An 8,185-nucleotide genomic window follows, 5' to 3' on the forward strand; every position below is an offset into this window, starting at 1 on the left:
TTCCAATAAAAAAATAAATGGGCAAAGGACCTAAATAGACACTTTTCAAAATTGGACATTCAGAAAGCCAAGAGACTTATGAAAATATGCTCAAAGTTACTAATCATTCAAGAGATAGAAATAAAAATAACATGAGATACCACCTCAAACCTGTCAGAATGGCTATCATCAACCAATCAACAAATGACAAGTGCTGATGAGGATTCGAAGAAAAAGGAACCCTCATGCACTGCTGGTGGAAATGCAGACTGGTATACTCATTGTGGAAAACAGTATGGCATTTCCTCAAAAATTTAAAAATGGAACTGCAATTTAACCCAGTAATAGCACTTCTAGAAATATATCCCAAGAAAACAGAAACACTAGTCAGAAAGGATATTTGCAACCCTATGTTCATAGCAGCATAATTTACAATAACTAAGATTTGGAAACAACCTAAATGTCCATCAGCAGATGAATGGATTAGAAAACTATGGTTCATATACACAATGAAATACTATGCTGATATAAAAAAGAAGGAATTCTTACCATTTGCAGCAGCATGGATGGAACTGGAGAGCATCATGCTAAGTGAAATAAGCCAGACAGTGAAAGAAAAATACCACATAATCTCACTCATTTATGGATAATGAACATTATAACCTGATGAACAAAAATATAGATACAGAGGCAGAGAAGCATTGAACACACTGTCAAATTACAGCAGGAATGTTGGGGGTGGGGGTTGGGAGGGAGATAAGAGATCAATTGAAGGACTTGTATGTATGTAAAACACTGGGTGGGGGTGAGGGCATGTACTGGGTTGTAAGGGAGACTAGGGGAAGGTCAATGATGGAAAAAAATAGACATATGTACTACTTTTTATATTTTAAACAATAAAAAAAGATTTTAAAGAAAGGTCAGTTGTACCTTTGGTTTAGAATAGCCAATAAATGATTTTGCTTAACAGAGGAGGCATTACAATATGATCCCCAAACTATGTTCTAGTTTAGAAAAATAAGCATAATAAAAATGTGTTTAAATATCAATGATCAATATTAAAAAACTAGGAGCTCATTGGAGGAAGATTGCTGCAAGCAGCCGCCACAGCTGCATGCGCTGCCACTGCTGCAGGTGGTCCCACCCACCCTGCCCACACTTTCCCTCTGACAGCCACCTTGCTTTCTGCTTTTCCTTCCTCTTCTTTCTAAGCTGTCTTCAGTCTTCTCTCCTTCCTCCCTCAGCATATGCAAATTAAGCACCATCTTTGTTGGGTTAATTTGCATACTTGCTCTGATTGGCTGTGGGCGTAGCAAAGGTATGGTCAATTAACATTTTTCTCTTTTATTAGTGTAGACTAGAGGCCTGGTGCATAAAATTCAGCCCAACCTGCACCCTCTCAATCCAGGAGCTCTCAGGGGATATCCTACTGATGACTTAGGCCCACTCCCCATGATTCTCTGCTCTCTGCAGGCCTGGAGGTTTTGCTGCAGCTATGGAGATGAAGCCTCCATGCCCTGCTCTCTGCTCTCTGCCTGCCTTGCCATGCGCCGTGCGGAGGAAGTCCAATGCCCTGCATAATGCTCTGTCTTCCAGGCCTGGGGGCTTCGCTGACACTGACACAAAGTGTCCCCATGCCCTGTTGTTCTGATTCTATCTGTGGGGCTTGGGGGTATTCCTGCTGCCACCTTTCTAAGGAAGCCCCCAAGCCCTGCTATCTGGGCTCTGACTCTCATGTCTAGGGGTGGATCAAGCCTCTCTGCTTGGTCCCCCACTTCTGAACTCTGGTACGGCTGACAGGCCCAGACACTGCAGCAGCAGGGCTGAAGTGACTGGGTGCTACCATCTTGTAGCTATGGGGGGCCGCCATTTTGTCGCAGAGTGATGGTTAATTTGAATATTACTTTATTATTAGATAGGATTTAATTAAGTAAAATTAAATTAATTAAAATAAGATAATATTGTTAAAATAACAGTTAATTTTATGTTTCAGATACTATGCTGAGATGCTATTAATTTATTTTCTTAACAACGTTGTGAGCCGCCACCTGGCCAGGCCAGGCTGACCCCCTGGTGCTGCAGCTAAAGCAGGGATTCTTCCTCTTCCTGGCTGCCTGCCGGGGGCCAAGGCAGGCTGCGGATCCCAGAGCCATGGTCCAGTCTCACCGGACCTGGAACCTAGGAGTCCCGCCCTCACTGTGGCCTGTGGAGAGTGGACCGGGCCTGGAGGAGCCCAAGCGGGGGATGGCCTGCCCCGCCCCAGCCAGCCCTGCTGCCAGCCCTTTCCCACACACTGGCAGGTTCAGAACTGGGCATGGAAAAGACACCCTGGCCAGTGACAATGAAGACTCTGGTGCCCATAGCAGGGCACACCCAGCCTAACTCAGTGCCAAGCCCTGGGAGCCCCTGCAGGCACTACCTGAGCATGCAGGTGGAAAGCCTGAAGGAGAAGCTCATCAGCCAGGCCCAGGAAGTGAGCTGCCTGTGATCAGAGCTGGGAGGCATGGACCAGGAGAAGTAGCGGGACCTGCTGATGGTGGAGAATGAGCGACTGAGGCAGAAGATGCGGCGTGCAAAGCTGGCAGCCCCCTGGACAGTCTGGCCTAGCTGCAGCTGCGGGTGGCAGAGGACAAAAGCCTGCTCTCCAAGATGAACCTGGAGGTGTAGCAGAAAACCTACCAGCTGGCCTAGGTGGAGCTGCGGCTCAAGGACTGCCTGGCCAAGAAGGCGCAGGAGGAGGAGTGGCTCAGCCAGTGTCTGAGCGACAGCCACGAGACCATCAAGACCATTGCCAGCCTGCGAACCCAGTGGCCGTCCATCAAGTATGTCATCAAGATGGTGGAGGTGTAGTCATCCAATACCAAGCAGGCCCTCAACGAATCCCAGACCTGGAACCAGCACTTGCAGGAGCAGGTGGCCATGCAGAGACAGGTGCTGAAGGAGATGGAGCAGCAGCTGCAGAGCTCGCACCAGCGGGCCGCACAGCTGCAGGCACAGATCGCCATGTCTGAGGCTGAGCTGCACAGGCAGATGCTGGAGGAGATGCAATCCCTGGAGGAGGACAAGAACCGGGCCATCGAGGAGGCCTTCGCTAGGGCCCAGGTGGAGACGAAGGCCATGCACAAGAACCTGGCAGGCATCCGGACCAACCTGCCGACCTGTAGCCAGCACTGCGGACCCTCACCAACCACTACAATGGGCTCAAGCGTCAGATGCACGGCTTCCCCCTGCTGTTGCAGGAGGCCCTCAAGGGCGTCAAGGCTGAGATCAGCCAGGCCATCGAGGAGGTCAACAGCAACAACTAAGGAGGCTAAAAGGGGTAATTCCAATGTAACCCTCATATTTGGATGCTAGTGACCTGAATCCAAGTCAGCAAGCTCAGTGTACATTCCTGATAACCTATAATTAAGGCCCTCTCTCCTTCCCAGATACTGGTCTTGTAGAACCGGTTACAGAGGCCATTGGACTATGGACAGACAGTGCACTGCTCAGCGGGAGGGCTACTAACTCTGACGCCAGGCCAGATCATCAGATATGGCCTGGAGATTCTAACACCTGGGGGCCTTCTTGCAAGGCATGCAAAAAGGACCAGAAGCATAATCCATGTTTGTGGGACAAAGATCACAGGGAGGGGGATATAAGGGAGGGCCCATGTGTGTTCCTTGACTCAGATTTGGAAGGCTGTTCCTTGAGTCTGCTGGCGTATGAAACAGTGTCCCTCCTACTTCCTCAGAAGCATCCTTGGTCTTCTTGGTCTACTGCAACACAACCAGGAGCTGCTGCGCAAGTGCTGCCGGGAGCTGAATCAGCACAAGAAATGTCACAACAAGCTCCTGTGGCTGAAAGGCAACATCTAGGTGATTGCTTGTGTCTGGCCAGTCACCAAAGAGGATGGGAAGAACCTGAGGTGACCAATGTGGTGACCTTCGACCCTGACGATGACTCCATCATCCACCTGCTGCACAAAGGGAAGCACATATCCTTTGAGCTGGACAAGGTCTTCTCCCAGAGGGCCTCCCAGCAGAACATTCTTCCAGGAGGTGCAGGCCCTCATCACCTCCTGTATTGACAGGTTCAATGTCTGGATCTTCGCCTATGGCCAGACGGGTGCTGGCAGGACGTACACGATGGAGGGAACCCCTGAGAACCCAGGCAACAACCAGCGGGCCCTGCAGCTGCTCTTCTCCGAGGTGCAGGAGAAGGCCTCTGACTGGGAGTTCACCATCACCGTCAGCGCGGCCGAGATCTACAACAAGGCCCTCAGGGACCTGTCTGGGCAGGAGCCCCAGGAAAAGCTGGAGATCCGGCTGTGCCCCAATGGCATCGGGCAGCTGTATGTGCCAGGGCTGATGGAGTTCCGGGTGCAGAGCGTGGACATCAATAAGGTGTTTGAGTTCGGGCACACCATCCGCACCACGGAGTTCACCAACCGGAACGAGCACAGCTCCCGCACACACGCCCTGCTCATGGTGACGGTGTGTGGCGTGGACCGCAGGCCGGCCTCCGCACCACCAGGAAGCCGAACCTGGTGGACTTGGCCGGCACGGAGCTCGTGGGCAAATGGGCTCCTTCCGCAGCTCCAAGCTCACCTACCACCTCAGGACTCGCTAAACCGGACAGCAAGACCCTCATGTGGTGCAGGTGTCCCCCGCGGAGAACACCAGCGAGACCCTCTACTCCCTCAAGTTTGCTCAGAGGGTGCGCTCCGTGGAGCTGGGCCCCGGTCCGCAGGGCAGAGCTGGGGTCCTGGTCCAGCCAAGAACATCTGAGTGGGAGCCGGCCTGCCAGACACGGCCACCTCAGCTCCAGCCCATTGGGCCGGGCACCGGGACCTCCAGCCGCCCGGAGGAGGCTGCAGCCCTCGGCCTGAGGCTGGGGCTGCGTCTCCAGGGACATCCAGGCGGCTGCCTGTGTGATGGTAGAGTCCGCCCTGCCGGGTCAGGGTCTGGGTCCCGAGGCCTCACGGGCCGGCTCCCGCCGCAGCTGTGAGCCTGGGAGGTGGAAGCCAGAGAGGGGGCTCCTCTTGTGTCTCCCCTGAGATGAGAAACATGCTCAGAAGGAAACGGTGTCTCTTGGCTGTGCTCTTGGTGCAAGCGACCTGGACTGGAAGGGCAGGGCTGGCCCCTCCGCCTGGCAGGCCCAGACCCCTGGAGAGCGGTCCCTCGTGGGGAGGGCAGCAGTGTTGGGAGGTGGCCCTCGCCCAGGCTGGCCCACCTCTCCCAGCCTGTAGGGCGCCCTCTGCGGCGGGGGTGGCTGAGGAGCCCCCGGGGAGGCACAGGAGCTGGGACAGGCTGGGTGGTGGGCACCCTGGGGGCTGTCCTCAGAGAGCCCGCACTGGGCATGAGTATAGTGTTCGTTGTGTACATAACGTGGCCTGCCAGGCCGCCCGTGGCCTGGTTATTTATGGCTAGCAGGAGGCCAGGCGGCAGGGACTCTGCTGCTCCCTCATCTGCCTGCCACCAGGCTCTCTCCTTGCTCACTGGCCTCCTAACCATTTGCTCCTCTGAAAGCCTATTTAAGAACTTTTGGAAGTTTAGACATATTCAATATTAAAATAAAAGACTTTCATACACACACACACACAGACAAACAACAACAACAACAACAACAACAACAACAAAACACATCTGTGAGCTGTGAGGTAGTTCCTATTATTATCTCCAATTAATAGAAGAACAGACCAGGATAGTGTGTATATAAGAATATATGCATACTAGTATAGGTATGTAAGTGTATGCATGCATACAATAAAATAATCACACATATTTTAAAATTTGAGTAATTCATATAGCAGTATGTTATAAAAATTTTTCTAAATCAGAGGTAAATAATTACTTTTTCAACTGCCTAGCTTTCTAATTCTATTGCCAAAAATTAAGTTTGCTATTTTTTATAACTAATGATGCTATAATAAAAATTTATAATTACTCAGTTGTATATTTCATTATTTTAAATGGAATTGCTATGTCAGAGTTGCATTTATTTAAACTTTGATGCATACTGCAAAATTGCTATTTAGAAAGATTTTAGCATTGTTCTTTCATATCAGTACTCTATGAGTCTTCATTTTACCCACTCTCTTATCAGCATTTGGTAATACCAATCTCACTAATTGTTGAATGCTGCCTGATCAAAATTGATGGACTAGACGTTATTACTTCAAACAGTATGTTTTTCAGTTACAAATTAATCAATTTTTAAATTATGTTCTTTCAAGATTTTTAATATTCATCTTGTTATCAGGTAAATGTCTGGAAAGGAGTAGAATTTCCTTGTACTCTAAAGAAGAATCTATCTATCATCTATCTATATATTTATCTATTTCTGCCTATACTTAGGGCATCCCCAAACCATCAGTTATAGTATCTTGCCCTCATTAAATTGTCCCAGATGGACTAGTGAAGGCCCTTTCTTTCTGGCTCTTCCATTATATTGATATTTTCCATCCCTTTTAAAGCATATTTTTACTTTTTGACAGAGCAAGATTCGGAGAAATGAAGGGATAAGAAAAATGCCATTTGACTGTTTTAGGCAGAATCATTAATAGATGCTAAGGTAAGGTGACCAGATTTTAACATTGGTAAAGTGGGACACCATTGACTGGAGTGGGGTGTGGGGGGGTGGAGGGGGTTCTTGATTAAAAATTTGGTCTATATGGAGCAACAAAAATTTTCATGGAATGCAAAAATAATATTGTAATATATATAGTTTAAATTTCAATGTAAGTACAATTTACAAATAAAATAAATAAATAAAATTATGTATAGTTGTGTCACTTTCAAGGCCAGTGCTAGACTTTTTGCTGCCACTATAAATTTTCTTGAATTTAGCAGACAGTACTCATATTATTTATAAAAATATTTATAAAAATATTTATAAAAATATAAATAATATGAGTACTGTCTGCTAAATTCAAGAAAATTTATGTATTTATGAAATAAATACATAAATTACTTACCTAAATTATCTGAATAGCTGATTTGTAATGACATCACTTGTTTAACTAGCTTACTAGCACGGAGTAGGATGTGTATCATCTGAGAAACAGTTACAAAATGTTTTCCTCGTTGCCAATCCCAAAAAAACGCTATTGTTCATTAAGTCCAAACAATGGTGGTCGAATTCTAACAACTGATCAATAATGCAAACTTTGATAAGCAGTTCTTGATAATCAGTTCTCAACAATTATTTGTTATTATTAAAGTTTAACATTATAAAGTTAACAAAAATAATATAAAACTCATATCCTGGCTAAATTGCCACATGGCTGCCAAAAACCGTATATTCCCTTCCTGTCCTCCCACCATTCCCTAGCTTCTCATGCATTCTTTCCAAAAATTGGGTCTTTTTTAAAATACCTCGGGATGTGGGACAAATTGTTAAAAATCGGGACTGTCCTGCCAAAAGCAAGTCATCTGGTCACCTTATCTAAGAAAGTAAAAATGTGATGAGAAATAGAATGCATCCATAGTCTCAAAATATCTTCCACAGATACTTATAAATGCAAAGGTAAAATGAATAAATTTTAAATGAGAAACCCTATGACTCTATCTTAACCAATTAATTTAAATTAACATCACCAGTAATAGGACAGATATACCTATTCATGCATCACCTAATATGATGGAAAGTGCACACACACTTGGTGATACTATTTCCCCAAAGGCATAAACTGTATCTAATCATGAGGAAAATCACACAATCCAAATATTTCAGCATCCTGAAAGAATACAAAAACTGAGGAACCTTCTAGACTTCACCTAAAATATATGACAAATAAATGCCACATTTGATCTTGAATTAGATTTTTGGATCAAAACAAAAAAAGTTTATTTTTCTATGAAGGACCCAAAAGGGGTATTGGCAAATTTGAATACAGATCTAGATTAGGTTGTAGTTCATTTTCTGATTTATAATTTTAACTGATTATGTTTAAAAATATCATTATTTTTAGGAAATACATACTGAATCATTTAAGGATAAGGCAGCCCTGACTAGTTTGGCTCAGTGGATAGAGCTTTGGCTTGCAGACTGAAAGGTCCCAGGTTCGATTCCAATCAAAGGCATGTACCTTAGTTGTTGGCACAGCCCCAGTGGAGAGTGTGCAGAAGGCAGCTGATGGATGTTTCTCTCTCAATGATGTTTCTGACTCTCTATCCCTCTTCCTTCCTCTCTGTAAAAAATCAATAAAATATATATATATATA

At 46.2% G+C, this 8,185-nt stretch overlaps 1 pseudogene; it reads left to right on the forward strand.

Moving 5' to 3' along the window:
- The first annotated feature begins 2,035 nt into the window (after window positions 1-2,035).
- On the forward strand, window positions 2,036-5,553 carry LOC118730129 (annotated as a pseudogene).
- The last annotated feature ends 2,632 nt before the right edge of the window (window positions 5,554-8,185 follow it).

The sequence above is a fragment of the Pipistrellus kuhlii genome, unplaced genomic scaffold (genome assembly GCF_014108245.1).
Source record: "Pipistrellus kuhlii isolate mPipKuh1 unplaced genomic scaffold, mPipKuh1.p scaffold_m20_p_1, whole genome shotgun sequence".
NCBI classification, from domain to species: domain Eukaryota; kingdom Metazoa; phylum Chordata; class Mammalia; order Chiroptera; family Vespertilionidae; genus Pipistrellus; species Pipistrellus kuhlii.